Here is a 25,030-nt window from a genome sequence, read left to right on the forward strand (position 1 = left end):
CTGGTTAGTCTTCCTGATCCATTTATTAAGTCACAGACAAGTCAGAGGAAAAAGGAATATGCTAAACCCTGCTATGGAGATGTAATCAGGACAAAGAATTCTACAGGACACACAATCGAGTTTCTTCAAATAAACTGAAGAGAGGAAAAATAGATGGAAGGGGAACCCCCCCATAGGTGAGAAAGGAATATATTAACCAATAATGGCATGTAGGCCTTGTTTGGATCCTGATTCAAACCAGAAAACTTTGTGACATTAAAGATATAGTTGGAAATGTAGACACTGACCAAATATTTGATGGCATTCAGAATTATTTTATTTTTAAAGCTACCATCATGGTATTGTGGTTATGTAGAAAGAAGAGTCTTCTTCTTTTAGAGTTACAAACTGAAATGTTTGTTGACAAAATGAAATGTCTGAAATTTGCTACAAAATCATCCTGGAAGGTGTACATGGTAAGAGGTTCATGTTACAACATGAAATCATTTTGTTGAAGCTGGGTAATGGCACAGGGGAAGTTTATTACAGTATTCTATTTTTTAAAAAATGAGATGTTTAAAATAAAAATGTGCATTTGGTCGCTTTGCCTGAATGGCATTGCTTTGCTCTGATGGCACTTGAGAGACTTGAAATTTTCTGCATTAGGAGAAATTTCTTCTCCCTCCATTTCGGTGCAAAGCAGGCAGTGCTGCATGTGAGCCCAGTGAGAGTTAAAGACAGCTAGCAGCTGATACATCTGGGGAGCATTAGCTATATTAAGGACAAGCCAGCATGAAAAGGTAACCGGAAGAAGCAGCTGAGTACTCTCTGGTCAAGCCTTGAGGTCATCTGAATTAAGGGATTGCGGTTCCCAGTCTAGCAAGGGACGTGTATCATTTCAGCTCTCTGTTTTAAGCCCCAGCACAAGATTCCTTTGGTTTGGAACTGGATCAAAACTGAGACCAAGACTTTTCTATTCTCAATAAGCAAGTTTCAATGTCTTGTATCACACAACACCTTTCAGGAAAGAATGAATAGGATTTACATTTATAGTAACAAAAACTCCATGTCTTTTGGATTTTTTTCCATTGCAAAAACTTAGCCATATCTGTGTATATGACGAGAAACACTTCTTTTGATTGTTGTAGGGATCAAAAGAAACCTGCAGTATTTATTATGTGGTGGCACTGTAAAAAGCATAAGAATTCCTATAAAGGCATGGTAGAATTATTGGGGTCCTATAGCTTCAGGAAAGACAGGACTTTGAAATCAAACTGAAATTGTGTAAAATCTAACTGCCATTTCTCAGCTTGTTGGGTTAGGCCATGTCTATGGTTTAGTTCCCTCACTTACAGAACAGGATTGTAGTGAGGTGTAAAGATAATACCTAAGGTGGGGCGCCTGGGTGGCTCAGTTGGTTAAGCATCTGACTCTTGATTTTGGCTCAGGTCATGATCTCATTGTTGTGAGATCGAGCCCTACATTGGGCTCCACGCTCAGCGAGGAGCCTGCTTGAACTTCTTTCTCTCTCCCTCTTCCTCTGCCCCTCCCTGACTCGGGCTTGCTCGCTTGGTCTCTCTCTCTCTCAAAAATAAAATGAAATCTTAAGACAACAACAACAACAGGTAATACCTAAGGCAGCTACCCTTAGGTATGCAGAAGTGGAAGAACTGCCATTTTCACATTTGCTTTCTTATGAGCAGCAATTTCTGCCACTTGCCTTTGAATAAAAGCATGTTTGAGTCAGTATTAGACATCTTTCTCCTTATGTAAACACCACTCCTGGACATTCCCCTAGCCTACCAGCTCAATCTCTCTTGAAGACAAACCTGAAACAAGCCAATAATTATTACAGATTCATTTTCCTTTTATGGTGAAACAATTTTTATTAAAAGCTGAAGGCTGTATAACAATGTGTCAGGAAGCCTCAAGTACTGGTTATTAGGAAGACTCTAATACACTGATAATTTAACTAATACTAACAGAGATGCAAAAATAAGTGTAATAGACATGCTGTTTGAGAAAACGTAGTCCTAATAAACACAGAATACTGAATGTGCCACGCTTTGGCCATTTATAGTTTGAGCTATAAGACGGTCTGTCTTCTGGGTGCCTTGTCTTTTACAATTAAAACAGCAGTGAATGATAAAAATGTATAAGCCATTTTGATGTAATCTTAAGGTACATAACCTGATGGCATGCTTCTAACCAGCCATATCTATATTGTAAATTTCACTTGAAATACATGATAAAATGAGCCCATTTCACACATGGTAAAAGCTAAGGCCAACAAGAGTTTTCCATCAACACGTCAGGCGTTTAAGGTAGGACAGAAGAGGTAGGAAGCAAGAGAGCTGGTAGCTCAGGAACTAGTAAAAGACTGTGAAGTCACTACACAACACTGTGGACCTACTCTCGTTCCTACTAGTCATTTCACTGACTAGAAGCTGGGACATTGGGAAATATACTTTCTTGTGTTTTCAGCATATTTATTATATAATAAATCCAAGTCCATTGTAGAAGAATTAGAAGTTGTAAAGAAAAACAAAATTGCCTAAAGTCCTACCATTCAGAGATAATCCCATTATTGCATATTGATGTATCTCTATCTAGATTTTTGTATGAATATATAAATAAATATATATTCCATAACTTATTTTTTTGCAGTTGATATTCTTTTATGAATATTTTCTGTGACACTTGGTAAAGATCTACACTAAGAAGTGTGATAATATGGTATTGTTTTCTGTTGCATATTTGTTTTTGTTGTTTTTTTTCTTTTACAAATGTGCTTGAATATATATCTTTATACGAAGGAAATATGATGTGTGAAAATTCCCACAAGTGATATCTTAGCATAGTATAAATTTGACTTCCTAATATCCCAGCTCGTGCTCCTTGTGAGAAGTAGTCCTTTATTCACTTCCCATGGCAGACTTTCTTATTTCCATAACTGACTTTTCTATGTTGGCAACATAGCAAATTAATGGAAAAGCCCACAGAAGGTTGATGGAAATAGGTATTATTTTTTGTCCATAATCCCTCTTGAGCAGGTTTCCTATTAAGTGAGAAAATATTTCTCCAAATACATGGTGTGGCCATTGGTGACAAAGCTAGGGAATAGACAAGGACACTGAGAGGAGATGCCTGCTGTCTTCACTGTGGCTTCACAGGAGCATCTGAAACCATCTCTGGGTTTAAGAGTGAGTCCATCTGACCAGATATTTTAGCAAGTTTTTCAGCAGCCAAAAGTCCAACTCAGATATAGCTTAGTTTTTCACGAACCTGACGAACCCTTAGCCATTTTATTTATTTATTTATTTATTTATTTATTTATTTATTTTTTTTCCCTTAGCCATTTTAAATTGTATCTATTAAATGCAATTCATCAGACCTTGCAATGGGTGCTTTGGCATTATACATCTTTGGTTCTTATTCATAAGCTTCTAACTTTCTATTTCTACTCTACCAAAGTCAGTCATTTCCCATGAAGAAAACCAGAATACGATGTCTTGTTTCAATTTCAGAATCAGGTTACATTTCTGGTTTCAGCGAGTATGCACAAGAAATACATTTTGGGTGACTGAAGCTCTGTAATTTTTAGTGACTAACTATAAAGAAAATATTTACAAAGAAAAGTCTTAGTGGATGTCTAAGTAGCTCATATACACTGATGGTCCCCAGAATCTATTCTATACACGTTCTCATGTTATAATACATTGCACTACCTACCTCGGGCACCTAATTCAGGAGCAATCCACATGTACAAGGAGTCAGCTTGTGGCCAAAATCAGAATGAGGCCAAATTCTCAACAGGCTGCTCACATGAGCCTCTCTGCTCATGGTTTTGATTCATCTGCATTTGGCAGAAGAAAATAGTACCAACCCCAGCAGGTGAGGAGGTAAAGGAAGAACCCCAGAGTAGACAAGGATGTCAGGAAACCAGAATATCAGGACAGTACAGAAATGCAGAAACACACATGAACAAGGTCGATGCCAATGTCAGTGCAATCCAGACCTGGTGTCGGAACAGCTGCCGAGATAAAAATGATCCTTTTTGGAAAAATGCTTTTCCCAGGTCTGCCCTACCTTGTTATATACCACATGAATGCTCAGGGAAAGTCTGACCAACCATTTGCTAACCATTTGTCAGTTGTGTTAACACTGATCACATACATCCCTCTGACAATTACTGCTGGGTCATAGGAGGAAATAGAGATGCATAACTAAACCAAAACAAAACAAAACAAAACAAAACAAAACAAAACAAAACATCATTCCTCCTGCAAAGGCCAAAGTCCTTTTCAGTCCTGACTGAGTAGTGCACCGGTGAGCAGCTGGGGACATGGGCTGCTTAGCTATGGGAGTCTCTGGGTCTCCAGAAGCACCGCTGGTAGGAGTTTCAACAGAAGGAGGAGTCTCAACAAGTCACGTCAGTCGTTGAGTAGCCCTTGCAGCAGAGAGACACTGGTCATACCTGCTTCTGCTGCTGGCCTCAATTCTAGCATGGTAAAAAGCAGCGACTTGTGTCAAAGAAAAGGTTAGAAGACATTCAGTGTGTCACCTGGGTAGGTGTGCTTGAAAGGGGGGTGTTGTCACAGTGCAGGCAGTGCTGCAGGTGCCTGAACTATGGGCCTTGGGATCAAGCACATGTTGACTCCATTGGTGGCAAGGGACCCACAGTGGGAGAAACCCCAGTTAACTATGGGACTGGAAGCTGCAGCCCCTGTAACTTGATGGGTTAACATCATCCTAGAACTTGCTACCAGCACAGAGAATGAAGGTTTTGTCATTGACCCACAACATCATGGTGGCTCAAGAAAGGTAGTTAATGACCCAAAGAGGCAGAAGTAGAACTAGGTAAAAGCATGTGTGAAGGGTTTTGAAACTGACAAATAATCTAGGCGGAGCCCCTAAAATATGTAATGAACTTGGTGTGCCAAACCCAATCAGGACTTACTTACTTTGCCTCCATTCAGCCCTGATGCCAGTTAGAGATCTGGAAAATCCCCTGGGACCTCCAGGGAGGGAGCTTTACACCAAGGTAACCACCTGTTGAAATGCAGGGCTCAGGCTGCACTGCAGGTCAGTCTAGAATGACCCAAGTGAAGAAGGGGGTGGAAGGATACACACGAGGCTTTATAGAGACCATGATCCAGGCTGCCACACAGGCTGGGAACAGATCTTGCACTAGCATTGCTGTAGCGGTGGTCAGTGAGCACTATTATGTAGTAGGAGTGGACTAGAGACAGTCCAGAGGAAGTCTCAGTTAGGGCAGGCCCTGGGGAGCCACAGCTTGTCCAAGCAGAAGAGAAAAATGGAGCCCAGTAGTCAACCCTCAATTTTAGTGGATATGGGGAAGTTAAAGACAGATCCATTTTTGATGATAAAATAGTGAGGATAATCTGCCATTATCTTCCCCCATAACAGTTATACCTCAGTGGGATGGTAGAGCCACCCGAGGACATTTTGGAAATTTTAGGAGGCTTGTATTTCCCTTTTGTCACACTGATTGGGAAATGCTGTGGGCATTCAGTGAGATGGGTTAGGGATACAAGGTGTCCTGCAATCAAATAATTGTACCACATCCTGCCCAACCTTCACCTTGTCTCACTAGAAATTTACATCGATGAAAAATCTACCTAGAGCCTACCTTCCTTTATATTAACACAAAGTAGTTCGGTACTGTTTTAATATACATAGAATCTTTGGTAATAACTGTAACTGGAGAGAAGACTGCATTTGGTTTCACGGGAATGATTCCACAAACCGTTCCCCGTCTCAGAAGACCACATCACTAACAGCAAGGCTGCGTGTGATTTTGAGGCCACCCTACACAACATACCTGGGTGGTCAGAGTCTGTACGTGTCACGTTCATGATGATTCTGCACATAGCTGCACATCTGGATGCCTAATTATATGTTATGGTGCAGTCATATCTGAGTCATTATAAATTAAAAGTAACTAAATTAAAAGTAACTAAATTAAAAAGCAAACAAATAGAGAAAATAAAGCCAAACGTTAATTTTGAGAAAAGATTAATAAAATCAGTCAACTCTTAGCAGGACGGATGAAAAGTAGAGAAAAGGCTCAAAAGACCAATATCAGAAATGAAAAAGGAGTCATCATTAGAAATCATGCAGGCATTAAGAAGGTAAGAAGAGGCTATTATTTAGAACCCTAGGCAATTAATTTGAGATTTCATGTAAATCAGTTAATTTTTTTAAGTTTATTTATTTTGAGAGAGAGAGAGAGAACAGGAGGGGCAGAGAGAGAATCCCAAGCAGGCTCTGCGCTGTCGGCAGAGAGCCCGACACGGGGCTTGATTACAGGAACCATGAGACCATGACCTGAGTCAAAACCAAGAGTCAGATGCTTAACCAACCTTAACCACCCAGGCTCAAGCTCTTCCTGACAATATAGAAGAGGAATCCTTCCCAACTTCTGTAATGAGTGAGCATTTCCTTGGCCTCTGTAACCAAAGATCTTTGTTTTTCTAAAAAGGAAAATGTAAAACTAAGCTTTCTCTTCAAGTTAGGTAACAATTCTAAACAAAATAACAGCAAACATAATCAAGCTCTGTATAATAAGGATACTATATCATAACCAAGATGGAGTTATTCTAAAAATATAATGTTCAGTTAACATTTGATAATCAAGCAAAGTAGGTTAGCAATTAACAGAAAAAGGGGAGAAAAATAATAGGTCACCTCAGTAGAGGCAGGAAAAGCACTTGGTAAAACTCAACACCCATTTGTGATAATGACTTCTACAAGAAGTAGAAAGGTCTTCTTTATCTGATAATATATAAAAAAAAAAAAAAAACCACTGACAAATAATATAAATATAAACCAAAAAAAGAATCTTATCATATTTAGAGGTGAAATATTGAAAGCTTTTATTAAGAGACTGGGAATGAGACACGGGTTCCTCCTATCACCATTTACTATATTGGGCAATCATCACAAACCCCAGTGTCTGTAAGGTTCATGGCAATAGGGAGGGGTGGGGTCTATGGAATTTGAGAATCTTCTGCCAGAAGTCATTCAAATTCAATTACAAAGCAAAACCAAACAAAACCAAGACAAAACAAAACAAAAATCACTGAGCCAGCCAAATAAAATATCTGCAGGCCAGATTTAGTCTGCAGTCTGCAAATTGGTGAACTTGGTTGGGGTTGTTTTGGGCCCAGCTGATAGGATAATAAACTTCACGTCTTAAGTAAAAACAGTAATCAAGTATATTACTACCTGAAGGAGACCCTGTGTTTTAATAGATGTCAAAGTCTCAAGCTAAACTTTGTGTAATTTGGAGGAGAGCGCTGAAAAGGCAAGCCATACAATACTCAGAAGGAATAAACAATACTAGGGTGTCAATGGAAAGAGAGGCTCACATCGTGGGACTTCAGGAGTAGCGATAAACAGCAAAACCACTGGGTTATGAATTATTCCAAGAAATCCCCAGGGCATCTCTGCTTGAATTTATCACATTGTACAAATGTGAAAGAAGACAGATTAAAAAATGCAGTAGTGAGTTGACTGTTTTGGTAAACACTCTCCATTAGAAGTACTTGCATGTAAGAGGCACTGGTGAAATCTTTGAATTTGAATAGTGTTCTTTCCTGATATCTGCTGTCCTAGATGCCCTAGGACATGAATGAATGAATAGGATGAATAGGAATGGTCCTTTATGCCCTTAGACTGGTGTCATCAGCTTGCTCCTGGGCCCAGAGTTGCAGACACAGGAAAGCAGAAGGCAGGCAGGTCAGTTTGCTCAGCAAGAACCCCTCTTGGGTGGTCCATTTTGCACATGTGTTAAGAACTGGCTTGACCCAGAACCGCCTCCCTCATTTCTGCAGGGCGAGGTTTATGGAATCTTTGGTGCAGTGACTTTCTGAATCTAAACTGACCTTGGCTTTTGTGTTTCCTTGGATAACCGTCTCTCCGCTTTGCAAAGCAGATGAGCTCTTTGCCTCCCTTCCAGAATGAGGTGGAGATTGGAGAAGATAACTGAAAGTTTATACCTGACACCCCTATGGTGCCTTTGCTGCTTGGTGTGGGTTTCCCAGGTCAGCCAGTGAGACAGCTCCAGGAGCTCACCCGGAGTCCTTGAAGGAAATCTTATCCCTGAAGCAAGACTCATGTCAGTGGAGCCTGACAGAACTGACTGCCCGCACAGTGGTCAGTCTGGCTGTCACCCACATGCCCAGTGCCCAGCCTGGCACCTGGAAATGCCTATTTTCAGAAATGCCAGGGTTTGGGGAGTCCTTGACTGTGTTTGTATTTATGATCACAACTCTATGTTTTAGATGATGTGGCTTGGATTCGTCTTCGTAGTTGTCTTCAGACTTTCCTGCCCTTCAAAACAGGAGCTGCTACCAAGGGCCTAAGGAGGTGATACTAGGAGCAAAGGGAGAGCATTAAATGCTGTTTAAGTTGACAACTCCAACTTACCTTTGGACTCGGTCCTTATCAACCACCTCCAATCATCTCTAATTCATTAAGCTGCTTTTTGCTTCTTCCTGAAAAAAAGGGATAACAGAAGAAAAATATTTTTTTCTTTTACTATAAGTTGTTTCAAGAACAGTGCCAGGCAGCACTACCTTGGCTAGGGTTTCTGACACAAGTTAGTTTCAAGGAGTTTATCACATTCACTGTTTTTATTTTATTTTATTTTATTTTATTTTATTTTATTTTATTTTATTTTATCTTATTATTTGATTTTATTAAGTTTACTTATTTATTTGGAGAGAGAGAGGCAGAGAGAGAGAGAGGGCGAGACAGAATCCCAAATAGGCTCCGTGCTGTCAGCGTAGAGCTGACGCAGGGCTCGAACTCATGAGCATGAGATCATGACCTGAGCTGAAATCAAGAGTCAGTCGCTTAACCGAGCCACCCAGGAGCCCCACAACATTCACTATTTTAGTTTTTAGGTGGCAGAAACCTTGCCTGGATGTCAGAGTTCATGTGCATGCTCTGTTTACTAAAACATGAGTCACAACTGAGGGTTTCTTGTTGCCCTTTGTTATGAACAGTGTCACTTGTATCAGACCACACTTTCTGGTTTGTGCCTTCAAATACAGCTTTGGTTACCATGAAATACTGAACTTTTGTCGGTGAAATTTAAATTTCTTACATGGGGGAAAATGTAAATCACATCGGGGAGAGAAGAAAGAGATCTGAAGTTGGGGAAAGTCCAGAGACTTGAATTTACTTGTTAATTAATGTATCCTATGCCTAAATAGAGCATAACTTAGTAAATGGTTGTTCAATGACTTAGTGGTGGGGAACTTTACTTTTGGAATGAAGGTATCTCATAAAGAATCCTTTTGGGGATAAAAGGAGCCCAATACATTAGCTAAATAATTATGGGCCACATTTAAAAAAATCACATGTATTAATACTTTATTAAATAGAAAAACAGAGATTTGAAAAAAAGCACTGGTTTTATTTATTTTTTAAAATTTATTTATTCATTTTGAAAGAGAGAGAGAGTGCACGCTAGTGGCGGAGGGGCAGAGAGAGATGGGGAGAGAGAACCCCAGGCAGGCTCCATACTGTCAGAGCAGAGCCTGATGCAGGGCTCGATCCCGAGAACCGTGAGTTCATGACCTGAGCTGAGATCAAGAGTCAGATTGATTAACCAATTGAGCCACCCAGGCACCTCGAAAAATAGCACTGGTTTTAAATCACCAAAGTTTCCATAGACGGGGGAGAAAACCCAACATGATACACCACAGATTCCAGTGGCCTCTACCCATCAGGAAGTGTGGGAATACCTGAAAAGGAGGCAGATTTCAGTAGTGAAGACAATCTGAGTGTCTTCCAGTTCTGGTAGCTACACAGTGGTGTCAGAAGCACAGCAAACACTTCCCCAGCAATAGATGTTTATCACAGCTCCACTGAGGAAATATTTTGCAATGTTCATCAGCATAGCACCACTTTGGGGAAAGCCCCTTCCACATTCTTTAGTCTATGTGCTTACAGTGGGGCTGACCCCAGCCCCAACGGCACAGGTATGAAAAACTAGAGTCAATCCAAAGACTTTTACCGATTACATCAGAAAAGGGGTGCATTTGTTTGCACTGCTAGGAGGGATCTTAAAAGTTCTCTTCGCAAGAAAAGCATCTGTGACTGTGTGTGGCAATGGATGTTAACTAGATGTACTGTGGTGAGCATTTTGCAGCATATACAAAATCCAGTCATTACACTGTACACCTGAAGCTAATACAGTGCTGTAATATCAGTTATATCTCAGAAATAAGCAAATACGTAAAACTGAAAGATAAACAAAAAGGAGAAGGAAAGGGGATGCATCTGTTTCACAGGAGTTGGAGGTAGGAGGAAGACTTGAGTTACTCATGGTCACATCTTATTACCAGGTGGGAAGAATCTTTCAGAGAAGAATGATAATGAAAAAAATATTCAGGGGTGCCTGGGTGGCTCAATCGGTTGAGCATCCGACTTCAGCTCAGGTCATGATCTCACAGTCTGTGAGTTCAAGCCCCGTGTCGGGCTCTGTGCTGACAGCTCAGAGCCTGGAGCCTGCTTCGGATTCTGTGTCTCCCTCTCTCTCTGACCCTCCCCTGCTTGTGCTCGGTCTGTCTCTCTCTCTTTCAAAAATAAATAAACATTAAAAAATTTTTCAAAGATAAGAGATGAATACAGATGGTTTTCTGGTCATATTGTGAGAGCATCTAGATCCAGCTATACCTGAAGCATCAGATTTCTGTAGTTTTCATTTAGTGAAAAACTTTTTTAAATCCTTTTTTTTTTCCTGGCATTACCCTCTCTGTTGCTCTTCCTCAGTTCTCATCCAACAAGGTAATGTTTTCCTTTAAAAAAAAGTCAAAAATAATTTTTATACATTACTAACAAACGATCCATGTCTCCATTAGGTACCTTTAATGTTCTACTTTTTATTTTATTATTTTATTATTTTATTTTTTTGGAATATTTATTTATTTTTGAGAGAGAGCAAGTGGGGGAGGGACAGAGAGGGAGTGAGACAGAGGATCTGAAGCAGGCTCCATGCTGACAGCAAAGAGCCCAGTGTGGAGCTTGAACTCACAAACCATGAGATCATGACCTGAGCTGAAGTCAGAAGCTTAACCGATTGAGCCTCCCAGACACTCCAATGCTCTACTTTTTAAAACAAAATCTCAAGCAGCTCAGAATACTTTTATACAAACTTGTTAAAAATGAGAGTTTGGTCCAGTTCTTTTTAGAAGACGAAGAGCTGTCTGCAGGAATAAGAAGATGAACTTGCATGTAAAAATAGAGTTTTTCTGAATTAAAAGCAATAACATAGGCACTGAAAACATCATTTGCCTTGTAGTCAGCCTGGTATTTTTAGCCCCTCCTACACAGCGTTAGGTCAGGGGAACTGAGAGCTCCATTCTCTCATCTTCATGCATCCACAATTCTAGCATTCATTTAATTTCTGACTAAAAGACACTAACTGCCACTCCAGCAGGCTCTTGAGAGAGCCTCAGACCTTGTTCTTCCCCAGTGTTCTCTAAGGTTCCTGGAGGTGGGACTTCCACTTACCACCCATGGATCCCAGCCTTTCCTCCCTTTGCTATTTCAGCTTCCTTTGAAAATTTGATTCATCTTTACAATTTGGCTGGTTTATTCTCAGCACCTGGCTACCAGACTTGGGAGCTGGTGGGGACGTATCTATTTCTTGTATCACACTGTGCCTCTTTATTTAACCCAAAGCCCTACCAGTTGAAATGAGGGATTGAATAGACAAATTACACTGACATGACTTGTCTATAAAAATTGCCCCGAAGGAACCAGCTTCTTGCCTTTGGGTTATTGTGTCTAAATCTGTCATTCTCTGGTTCCCTCCTCTCCTTGAGAATGTTAACATTTGCCTCCAATTCTAGTGAGACTGGTGAGTTCACACCAAAAACATTTCTGAAAAATATGTAAGATGAGCTAAAGATTTAAGTGGTCACGCGATCAGAAGGAAGTTCAGCAAAACTTAACACAGCTTCTCTGACTCCTGGAAGCCATAGTCAAGATCCTGCCCGTGCAAAGTGGCATCTAGCCAGGTCTTGAGAGCTTTACTTTACATGTCTAGTTCAAACTAAAGCTTTATGATAACTTATGAGGACTTTGAGAATAAATCCTCTTGTCTTATATTTCTTCTTTAAAAATCTTGGCTCTCTGAAGTCCTTTGCATTTGCTTATTAAGTTTAGATTCAGCCTGTCGAATTAAAAAAAAAATCCACAAGAGTTTAGATTGCAGCTGATTGAGTGTTTCAATCCCTTCATATTTTATAGCACAATTTAAACTTATTTTTTCTTCAATTTCTTTTAGCGTTTCCAGTTTTCTGCATAGAAGTCTGATACAACTTTAGTTAGATTTATTCTAAGTATATGGCATTATGATGCTATTATAAAAGCATTTACTAAATTTCATTTCCCAACACTTTCCAATATACAGAAATGAACGGATTTTTAAATATTGATTTCCTATATAGCAACCTAGCAAAGCACTCTTTAAGTCTCATGATATATCTGTGAATTATTTAAAATTTTCTTCACATATAAGCAATTACTTCATATAGAAGTTTGCTGTTATTTTTTCCACTTCCAAACTTCATGTCTTTTTTGTTGACTTACTATATTACCACGAACTTGAGCAATTTGTTGACTAAAAGTGATAACATTGTTGCCTTGTTCCCAATTTCAAAGGGAATAATTTCATTATTTCACCAATATGTATATTTGTTGAGGTTTTGTTTTGTTTTTTAGGTATTCGTCATTAGATTATTAAATGTTCTAACCTGGTTTGCTAAGAGTATTTGTATTCTTCTAAATCATACATGCATGTTATAATTTCATCATGTACATTTTCTGCATCTGTCAAGATTATCATGATTTTGTCCTTCAATTCATGAACGGGCCTATTGCTAGAAGCCAGATACCACTCAAGTGCTGATGGAAAAAAAAAAAAAAAAGTTCTGCAAAGGGGAAGTGCTCAACTTTGTCAAGGAGAGGCCATATTGTTTGCACTACTAGCAGTTATAAATAAGTGCATGTAAATCAGAGCATCGGTTAGTTACAAGGTACTTTTCAAACACCAAAGACCTGGATATATGTGTTGAGAGGAAAAATTACAAAAGCAAAAAGAATGGCATTTTAAAACATGTTATGAGAGAGGGCCTTACTATTATTCTAACTCATTAAGCACTTTCTACATGAATTATCTGACATATCCTCAAAACAACCCTATCATTTCCACTTAAGACACAGGAAACTGAAGCTCATAGTGGTTAAATAACTCGCCCAATGTTACATAGCTAATAAGTGTGATTGATGCAGTTCCAACTGGCTCCAAACCCAAACTCTTAAGTTTCTTTCAGAGGAGGCAACATGATATAGTGGGTAAGGATTTGCACAGGGTTTGGTTTTGATAAATGATGTTTTCTAAGTGACAGTTTTATAGATGGAAATAATAGACAAGAAGGAATTGTACTCTGAACTGTTTTATAGAGATTATTCGTGTGCAGAATTATAAAGTCTGAAATTCTTTTGTTCTGGAAACTCTCACATTAAGCTTCTCTAAATGAAAGAACTTAATGGTGTGGCTTTGGGCTGAGCAACGGGTCGAATGTTTGCATGTCTAGTGGTGAAAGGAATTCTTCAGTTTTCCTCATTCCTTCCTACGTGAAAACTCTAAATGTGCTCATAGTATTCCCTAAAAAACAGTGTCGCTTTGGACACTGTTAACTATGCCAACACTGTGATGATGTTCTATGATAACAACGCATTCTTCTGCTTTTTTCAGCACTTCTGTTCCTTCTAACTTCTTTGTGGGCTGCTCCATCCATCTCTTAAATGCTGATTGATGAACACACTCTCTTCCTGGAAATCTCATTATCTTGGGATCTCGTACCTTATCTATCTAGTAGCCGAAACCAGAAAATAAAAGTGACGAAATTTACACATCATTAATACATATGTGTGTGTGTGTTTTCAATCCAAATGGTTATTTATTCTAAAACTGGAAGCTACTTTGCCTACATTTTCACCAGAATGTTTAAATGAGAACAGGGAAGGAAAAAGTTACAGATGTAAACATTGACATAGTTGCTTTTTTAAAAAAATATTAAAACCCTTTTTATTAGCCACTTCCATGAATGCTTTACAGGTTATGCAAAAACATTTACAGGCTCCACATGATGTTTGCTTTTCTCGCAAGTTTTTCCATCTACTACAAGAACAACAGAGGTCTGATTATATGTGTATTACAGCATATAATATAATTATATAATCTGTTAATTGTATAATTATATGAACATATAATTATATGTGTATTATATATAATTACACAAATTAATTATATATGTAGCAATGTAGAATCAATATATAATATTATTATATATAATACTAATATATACCGACATATTACATACTGATATATACCTTATACTACATATAATCAGTATATAATATTATTATATATAATCAGTATTATTTTAAGAATTTTTTTCGCTAATCAGGCTTAATTTTTTTGAATTGACTTTTTATTAAGACTTCATTTTTTTTAGAGCAGCTTTAGGCTCACAACAAAATTGAGGGGAATATACAGAGATTTCCTATATAGCCCCGTCTCCACAAATGCCTGGCTTCCCCCATTATCAACATCCCCCACCAGAGTGATACATCTGTTACAACTGATGAGCCTGTACTGACACGTCATAATCACCCAAAGTCCACAGTTTACATCATGGTTCACTCTTGGTGTTTTACATCCTGTGGATCTGGACAAATGTAAAATGCCATGAACCCATCATTATGGTATCTTACAGAATATTTTCACTTCCCTAAAAAGCTGTACTCTGCCTATTCATCCTCCCACCCCTCCAACCCCTGGCAACCTGTGATCTTTCTGTCTCTAGTTTTGCCTTTTCCAACATGCCATATAGTTGGAATCATCTAGTATGTAGCCTTTTCAGACGGGCTTCTTTTACTTCATAATATGCACTTAAGATTCCTCCATGTCTTCTCATGTCTGGCTAGCTCATTTCTTTTTAGCCCTGAATCATATTCCATTGTCTGGATGCACCATAGTTCGTCCATTGACCTACTAAGAGACATCTGGATAATTTACACTTTTTGGCAATTACGAATAAAAGTGCTATTAACATTCATGTGCAGGTTTTTGTGCGGACATAAAATTTCAGCTCCTTTGGATAAGGAGCATGATTATTGGATCCCATTGTAAGACTATATTTCGTTTTGTAAGAGACCACCAAACTACCTTCCAAGGTAGCTGTTCCATTTTGCATTCCCATCAGCAATGAATGAGAGTTCCTGTAGCTCTATATCCTTATCAGCATTTGGTGTTTTCAGTGTTCTGGATTTTGGCCATGCTAGTAGGTAGGCAGTAGTATCTCACTGTTGTTTCCATTTGCATTTCCCTGGTGGCATACAATGTACAACATCTTTTCACCTACTTATCTGCCATCTATATATTTTCTTTGGAGAGGTGTCTGTGGCCCATTTTTTAATTTGGGTTGTTTTTCTATTGCTGAGTTTGAAGAGTTCCTTGTATATTTTGGATAATAGTCCTTAATCATATGTGTCTTTGACAAATATTTTTTCCCAGTCTATGGCTGGTCTTCAGTATTATTTTTTATATTCTTCAGTATATAGAATTCAAATATTGCAGAAAATACAAGACAAGAATTACAAACAGAAAAAAGTTTAAGTGCATGAAAAATAATATTATATGTATAACTCTGAGGAGGGAGACAGAGAAACAGGGTCAGTGCATGGGGTTTTAAAATTCAGATTAAAAATTATTGACTAAAATTAGGTAACATTTTATATCAAGTATGTCAGATTACGTTTTTCTCCCTTCTTTTCTATGTGTTTGAAATAGTTCAAAATTTAAGGAGGAAAAAAACTGAAATCAGACCACGTTCTAGTGTTTTAATACAGATGACATTAGTGAATCCATTACTTTCATCTGATCTCTTTTCAGATGGAAAATAATCTCTTATAATCTTATAATCTCTTATAATCTTATTTATAAGATTTCTTTCCATTATAATACTCTGAGAATGCTTTTATGATGGCATGTTTCCCTACTTTCTTTGGTATGTCCTAATTCACAAAATATGAAAATTCAAAAGATTTGCTTAAACTGTACATTCAAATTAGCTCTTTTATAAAGAGGAAGGCAAACATATTGTTACTGCAATAATTATTGTCTTAAAACAAGTGCCCTCACTTGAATTTGGACTCTTCTGTTAACTTAGTAAATGAACTCATGGTCATTAGCTTGAATCAACTCTAAATGTAGGATGTTTACACCACACCCAGATTGGGTCAACACTAAAACGAGTTATATACAAAGGAATTCTTCCCACTTCTCTTGAAAACACATATTTCCATTGGGCTCATAAATCAGGATTTGCCATATGCAGTGCACTTAACCCCAAGCTAAGATTTCTAGAAAACATTTCCAAAATTATTTAGCAAATCATGATCACTACATTTCTAAATGGCCACTTGGAGTGGACAAAAGAGAAAACATGGGCTTCTGGACTCTTCCTGTCTGAAGCCTCCAGCCATAGTCCAGGGTAGTTGGAGCAATGAGCTGGGCCAGAACTTTCCTCCCCAACACCAACCCGAATTCAAATCACCTGCAGCAATTGAGCTCCTTAAAATATTCCTGAAAATGAAAGTGTACAAAAGGAATCTTGGATTTGAAACATTCTCACAGGCCCCAGAAGTGAGGGACTAAAGAATTTTTGGCCCTGCTCAGTTTCTCAGTGGACGAGCCAGTGTCAGGGCCTCCTGACTATGTGGGTCAGAACTCGCTTTCCACAGAGATACGAAGAAGGAACTGGTAAGACTTTTTTAATTGCCTATGTGAAGGAAATCACTGAGGATACTTGAGCTGAAAAAAGGGAAAAGGAGGGAAAAGAGAGAGGCTATGGCGTGAGAGCACACATCACTGCATATGCCTTTTCTCTGGTCCCCGTGTTCCCTCTGTAGTGTGGATCTGAGATGTTCATGTGCTGATCTCTGATTGTTGGCTCATCATTCCAGCAGGAACGAGTTCTTTTGAGGTCTTTGTTTCCTCTTTGCCCACCTCTTTCATCTCATCCTCCACTTCTTAAGTTCTCTAAACCATAAAGTGTTGATCCTATCAGAAGTTTGGAGTGCCATGGTAGTCTGCAGATTCAGGGTAGGAGAAACTGTCTTAATTCCTTTGAACTGGGGTTGGAAATAAGGACGGGCAAGAGATAAGACTTTAGGGACACTGAACTAGTGATTGAAATGCTTGGGTATGTGATAATGGGGGTCTGGGCCCAGGACCTAAAGTAGACTTATGCAGACTTAGAGAGAAATCCAATATTTTAAAGCATCACCAACTAATTCTGGGGAACCTGAATTTTAAACATATAGGACACATGCCCACCTACTACCTATTGACAATTCAGTAGGAAGAACTGCCTGTGACTCAAGACTTTGCACAGTCCTGTCTGAACTATCCTCAGTAGGAACTTCCCTCTTTTTAATGGTCCAAGACAGCCATAAGGCTTCTTTAATAAGAGGCTGGATCCCTGACATCAAGAAGGGCAGTGGAATTTGGAAGGGGAAAGATGTTTATACGTTTTACTTTTTTTTTAGCACTCTGCACCTGTACATGGGTGGTACTATGAAGAACAAACTCTGGGTGTTCGCCTGAGCCAAGAGAGCAATGAAACTCAATCCTGATCCCACAGAGGGTCTGTCATCCTGCCTCCAGACATCCCACTGCTTTCACTATGCTGCTTCACTCAACCTCATGGCTCTATGGGCTTCTCTATGAGTTCCATGAATGGTTCATTGCATTTAGGTTAAAAAATATACACCCCCGAACTGAGAATTTCTCTCTCCCTTGAGAAAACTAGTACATTTTAAATTTTTTCTTGGGAGTCTATAACTTTCTTCCCCAAAGTAAGTAGTGTAAACAAATTATTTCTGTCAAACCTATATTATTGGTATCTTTAAGAGGTTCCACAAGATAATTGTGAATTCAGCCTGATTCTACAGAAGTAATTCAATACTTCCTTCACTGCCACCCCTGCCTCTGCTGGTTTCTTCTCTCTCCTTCCTTCCTTTCCTTCTCTTTTCCATCACCACTCAGCTCTTAGAAATTTCAGTACTGACAGTTGGTCTCCAACTCCGGCTTGTCTTCTTGATCTTGCCCTGTCTTCTCCAACTAGACCTAGTGTGTGTTCTCTATCCCAGCACTGACTCTTGGCAGACTCCTGCTTTTGAGTTGCTGGTGTTCTGTGGCCAGTACATGAGTATAATTTTTAGCAAAGGCAAAAAGGGGAAAAGTTGTGCACCTGTTTTATTCTTCCTAATCTCTCCCCCAGGAGAAATAAATCTGGGAAAAAGAATAGGGGAGGTGCAATAGAAAAGGTCAGCCCAGACTGCTGTGCTTTCTGAGAACAGAGAAGACAGCTGTACTGGTCCAGAGAAGTTGGCCCCTGAGTTAACCAAGAAAGGCCTACAGCCTTATTGCTGTGACCCTTCCCCAGCCCACCTCCTTGAGTTGCTATTTCTGGCAACGGAGAGAGTCAAAGTGATCTATTCAGGAACTGTGTGGCCCTAGTTATTGATATTCCATCACCAGACACTGCATCAACCCAGACCTGGAAAGACTGGACAGATTAATAGCTTCTTCACATTTCTTTGGGTGGTAATACACAGCTATTCTTGGCCTATTGATTAATTACGATGTCAAATTAAGTTAGGATAAACTTTCTAGCTCATATAAAAATTGGCCCCTACTTATTTTGTGTCAATACATCTCTATCAAATAATACCTGGCTACACTGTTATTCTCATCTCTGAGTTGTTCCTGTTTAAGCAGGTATTATGTCTAACAACACTAATAACAGCCAAATGCATAGGACTTTTTATGGGCCAGGAGGTGTTGGAAGTGTTTTACACAGACTAACTCATTTAATACTCATAATAACCCTAAGAGGAAGGTAATTTTATCCTCATTTTATGAACGACAAATCTTAGGAGAGAGGTTAAATAACTCCCAAATCTCCTGCCAATGACCAGTGGTGAAACTGGGATTCAAACTGAGATGGTCTAACTCTGGAGTCTAGATTTGCAATCATTAAGTCATTAAATTGTATTTATATAGTCATCAATGTCTAGCACAAAATGTTAAACAAATAAGTGTTTAATAAAAAAAATCTGAGTTCATTATTCTAGTTTGGGGGTATTAATCCTGGGATCCATGGCAAGTGCTTTAACGTGACAAATATTTTATTTCATACATTTTCCACCCATATGACAAAACTAAGACTTCGGGAACTCCAGAGCTCTGACCCCATTGGATGGGATTCAAAGCCATTGTCTAACTCCATAACCAGCACTCTGCCTACTCTGCCAAGTGATCTTTCTACGAGGCCCAAGGAGCTCTGGGATGTCCTGGCTCTTCTGTGGCTGCAAGGGCTGTCCTCTGAGGCTCTCACGCAGTGGATCAGCCAAAGAGCCCACCAGGCTCTCTTTGCATAATGAGGGATAAATGCAGAGGGAGACCGGTGGTTCCCATGTAACTGAGGTGGCCGCTGGCCCTCCAGTGGCCCTGCCTGAGGCTCATCCAGTGGTTTGACTCTCAAATCAAGGTGGGGAAGTCTGGGTTCTGTTCCTACTTCACCAAAAATCCTGTGCTCTTAAATCACTCCCTTCTGAGTAAGAGAAGAGAGAAAGAGAAAAATCAGGGCTGGCTCTTCATCCTCCAATCCTGTTTTTCGGGAACAGGGAACTGGACTACCTGGGCCCCTCAGGAAGGCTTGAACACAGAAGGTAAGACACTCCCTTCCCCTCTCAGGATCCTCCTGAAGACCACTGAGCTAGATGGTCATTTCCAATGACTGTTTTTGCTTTTCACTTAATGACAAACAAATCTTACCAGGCCTAGAGTTAAGATGTATTTTAAAAAATGCTTTAAATCTGTTTAAATCCTCAACAGATATAGCAGGGAGAGTTTCACCATAAGAATAAAGGTACAAGGTTTCTAAGCTACCACTTTCCATGATTTTTGCCAAGTGATATCACTTAATTATTCCTATTTTGCCAGTGAAACTACAACCACCCTATGTACTGATGAGGGAGCATAAGGCAGGCCGACAGGCCACAAACACCCCCGACCCTGGTGGGATATGGGTGATATTCCTTGGGCATTCCTGGCTGCCCAAGAACAAAGGAAAGGGGAAAAACAAATGGTTAACTGATAGAGATCATAGTCCTGCGGGACCTAAGTCTCCATCACCCCTCCATAGTGATGTGGGAAACAAAGGCAGAAGGAAATGGCAGATAGAACTAAATTTCCTTATAACCTGCAGCCCACTGATACTTGAGGCTGGCAGAGTAAAACGTTTTTCCAGGAACTCCTTACTGTCTTAATGTTAATGCTCTGCTAGAGGGAAAAACCACCTTAGCTTAACAATAGCTTGGCCTCCAGTATCCCATGAGTCTTCTTTAGCATATGAAAATCTCACTGGAAACTTCCCCTGGACTTTACCTCCCCCAAGTCCACAGTATATAACCAGTCTCTCCTCATGGTCCCAGGGCAGCTCTTCCAGCCCATGGGTGTTTAATAAAATCACCTTTTTGCACCAAAGACCTCTTCAAGAATTCTTTCTTGGTCATCGGCTCTGGACCCCATGAGCCCCACAATCACCCCCAAACCTCATCATGTACCTCATGTAGCTTTAAGGATGATTGGAGGTGAGGCGTTTAGTTAGCAGTATTGTTTTTACCCTTCAACACAAACTCAGGTTTCCCTTCTCCCGGGCGCTCTATGCTCTATTCTTTAGTAAAAATGTTCCATGAATTTTTGTAAAATAGAGAGCCAATAGTTTTGGGGGATTTTATGAGGTGGCTTTCTAATCCAGGCACAGGACTCCAGTCTGGGTCTTTGTTTAGAGAGGAGTTTTTCACAAGCTTTTTTCTCCACAGACAGCACTTTGGTCACTTCACATGTAACCAAAGCTCTCTCTGTGGGGAGACGGATCATGTCGTGGCGCTTCCAGCCAGGCAGTTACATGGCCGTTCTTCCCACTGATTTCAGGGAAGGAAACTCACGTTACAGCTCGGTGTTTTCATTTCAGTCTCCCTACAGCCCCATCACAGGAAGTCTAATAACAAAGATGGGCTAACTGTTAGTTATGGAATGTTAGTTGTAGGAGAGCTAGAAAAGTTAAAACACCCAAATCCAACCAATGGGGGGATATTCTTATAATTTTGTAGCATTGGTGACTATCAGATAGCATTCTATATAAATAGTACTCAAGAGTATATTTTATTAAAAAAAAAATATATATATATACATACATACACACTGTATATACATATCAGTCTGACTCTACGGGATCCAAAATGTGCTATGTCTCTGTGAGACAGATACATACACACACATTTGAGTGTCTTGTGTGTTTTACAAATACAAAACCTGTATGACCCTCTTATTTTATAGTTTTTTTCTTTTCACTTAAGAACACATTACATATTTCTTAGCCCAGGTGTCTGTAAACAGGAGAATGGATGAACAAACTATGGTGCATTTATACAATGGAGTAATCCAATGGAAAAGTATTCAGCAAGGAAGAGAAATAAGCTACCCACGCACACAACAATATGGACGAATCTCAAATAATGAGGAATGAAAGGATCTTTACCTAAGAGTATATATTGTATGAATTCATTTATTCATATGAAGTTCTAGAACAAGTAAAGCTCAACTTTGATGGAAAAAATCAGAAAAGTGGTTGCCTTGGCAGAATGGGGCAAGGAGAGAGGAAGGGGCAAGAGTGAACTTTTGGGGTGGTTGTAATGATCTATGTCTTGATAGAAGTTTGGGTTACATAGCTGTATGCATGTGCAAAAACTCATCTAATGGTCCACTTAAGACTTGTACATTTCATTGCATATAAATTTTTACTTAAGTTAAAAAACAACAACTATCGAACTCTATTTAATAATATGCATACTAAAGTACTTAGGGGAAGGGAACCGATGTCCACATTTTACTTGGAAATGCATTTTGAAAAAAGATCAACGCTACATAGATGGACAAATATGATAAAGCGGGTATCATAAAATGTTAATTACAACATTTAGGTGGTAGTTCTTTGGGCGCTCTCTGCACAATTTTTTCAATTTTCTGTAGGTTTGTTATTTTTCATATTAAAATGTTAGCAAGAGAAAGAACATATGAGATGTTCTCATGTCCAATATGCTTCCACAGTGTTTTAAAGGACTGATTAAATCGATATCTATAGACTGGATTAAAATTCAATCACTGTAAAACATTTAGATTGTTTATATTTTTACAGCACAAGCTGTATTACAACAATTATCCTTATACTTGGATATTTGGACACTTATTAGATACTTAGGATAAATAAGCATGATTGCCAAGTCTATAAGGAATTAAGGATTTGGGTTCCTATTTTGATCTAGAAGATTTGGCACAATTTCCTCTCTTCTAAAGAGATGGATTCTATTTCCTCATATTTTCTTAGAAGATGTCCATTTCCATAAAATTCAGTTCTTTTTTCATCTTTGCTAATCAATCCGACATCTTTAACGGAATATTCTTACAATTTATTTTCTGGTTCTCTCCCACAGCATTTTTAGATCAAGGGGAAAACACTTAAAAGAGAAGAGTAGAATTTTCCATGCCCAGTTTTGAACTAACAATCTAAATCATGGACTCCAAACCGTGATATGTCTTCAACCTATTTCCATTATTTGATTTGTACTTAATCAGAGATTGAAAGTAAAATCAGTTTCTGGGTATTCTATCTAGTCTTTTCTTTCTGTGAACATCCAATGAAAGTACACAGGATACGAGAACATGGGAGGTGTTTACTCTTCATGCCGTGACATCACTATGCTTTGACAAATTATAATGTGGAGTCCTATGTTCTAGCACCTTTTGGGTTATCAGCAAGTTGCATAAAAACCCAACATATGTTCAGGTTCTAAATGATGATTAGAAGCCAAAGAAATCTGCGCGGCAAATTGGGATGCCAGAAGGAGCAGCACACAAACAAAACATTCACTTGGCTGTTCTTCCAATCCCGCTCGTTGTGGTGTGGACTACAGTCCTGTTTTATTCCTTTCTCTTGGCTCCTTCAGCAGTAGATGAAACCACTGAAGCCACTCAGCAGACAAACACGCCAGATCACGGGCCAGAGGACAATTTCCCTTTCCCAGCAGCAGCTCAGGGCCCTTCCCTGGACTTTCCAGATGACCTTTATAGCAGCAGCTGATTTCTTGAATAGTTTTTATTTTGATGGCATACAGCAAAATAACAATGCAACGTTGCCTAGTGAAAAGCCTGAGAATCAAATTTTGGGTCTCTCTCTCTCTTATGGCTTTGATTTGAATATAAGAGACTTTAAGAAGGCAGTAACGGTGAATATACATGTGTACTTAACGTCTCATGGAGGTTTAACCAATTGGTGAGCAACAGGTGCATTTTACAATTTCCAAAAATGATACGAAGTGTTAAACAAGTTCTTGACAGTATTCCACTCAGTATCAGCTTTCAAGTGGGTCAGCCCATCTCATCCATTTGAAACTCAAGTTAATGGATTCTTTATAGAAATTGCTACTGTTGAAATGCTGTTGGGATTCCATTTTCTGATTTCCTTAATATTGCACTTTCCTGTTTCCCACCTACTTCCTGCAAAGTCTCTCTTGACTGACTTATTTATCGTAGAACTTATAAATAGTTCTATCCAAATTTCAGTCTTTAGTTTTACATTCTATCTCTACTTTTTCCTATAACATTTTGAGAAAAAAATCAGTTCCACATTGTTTGGACGGGTTCCTAAAGGTGGAATTAAAATTTTAAAACTTTATAATAGGTATCTAAATTGGTATAACTTGTTGATTCCCACCACCTGCAGATAGTAGCAATTTCCTTACATAGTTGTCAAACAAGTCCGTCCCATTCCCAGTGTTGGGTAGATTGATGGATAAAAAAATGCTATCCCATCCAACCAGTTGTATGGCCATTCAAGTTCTTTGTCCATTTTAAAATGGATATGTTTATCTTTTCTTATTTATGTCTATTTTTTAAAGTTTATTTATTTATTTTGAGAGAGCAAGCGGGGAGGGACAGAGAGAGAGGGTGAGAGAGAATCCCAAACAGGCTCTGCACTGTCAGCACATGGCCTGATGCAGGGCTGGATCCCATGACCCTGGGATCATAACTTGAGCTGAAATCAAGAGTTGGATGCTCAACCAACTGAGCCACCCAGGCACAAGATAATTTATATAACAGATTAAAAAGTCTGATATTACTGAATTAGTTTCTTCTTCAAAATATAGGCAATACTGGGCGAATGACAGAGAACCAGACTGTGACTAAAATAGACTGAAGTCAGTTGCCCATCATATTATATGAATATTTTAAAAGGCCATTTTTCCGAGTTACTAAAATGTTCCATTTCGTTGAACTTCATTCCCATGAACCTTTATAAACGATAAATAACAACCAAATCAATGACAACAATAGTGAGGGGTAGAAAGAACGCTATAACAAGATGCCAAAATCTCAAAATATGGATTTTTTTTAACAAAAAATTGGAAGAACAATAGTTTCTAAGTGTGGTTGTGAAACTAGGTCATCTATATCTTTTGGGATGTAGAAAGAAACTGTGCTTGTTGAAACAGAGCACTGTGGTGAGAGAAAGATATAGCTAAAGCAAAGAAGCAATGAAATGGTTAATGGAAAAAGTATATGTACAGGTTGAAGACATGGTGTATAGAAAAGTTACACCATGTATCACAGGTTGTTTTAAAATTACTTTTAATCTAGAAAGTTCAGTTTTGTTTTAATATGATTTACCCAGTTGTGATTTACTTGGCACATTTAGGACTCAGCATAATCTTTGAGTCTGAAAATTGATTTCTTTATTCTGGAAATTTCTCCTTCATGAATCATTTTTATACGTGTATTAGCATTCTTTCCATTCTTTCTTCATGAAACACC

General features: G+C 38.9%; 1 long non-coding RNA gene across 1 annotated transcript in view; it reads right to left on the reverse strand.

Annotated features, from left to right (window-relative positions):
• Positions 1-25,030, reverse strand: part of LOC121028911 (uncharacterized) — a 230,656-nt gene that overhangs the window by 117,698 nt on the left and 87,928 nt on the right. Inside the window, exon 4 of the long non-coding RNA XR_005789497.1 lies at positions 8,434-8,501. This is a non-coding gene — a long non-coding RNA (uncharacterized LOC121028911). The remainder of the gene's footprint in view (positions 1-8,433; positions 8,502-25,030) is intronic.

This window comes from Herpailurus yagouaroundi, unplaced genomic scaffold (assembly GCF_014898765.1).
Source record: "Herpailurus yagouaroundi ecotype Mexico unplaced genomic scaffold, PumYag 100, whole genome shotgun sequence".
In the NCBI taxonomy this organism is placed as follows: domain Eukaryota; kingdom Metazoa; phylum Chordata; class Mammalia; order Carnivora; family Felidae; genus Herpailurus; species Herpailurus yagouaroundi.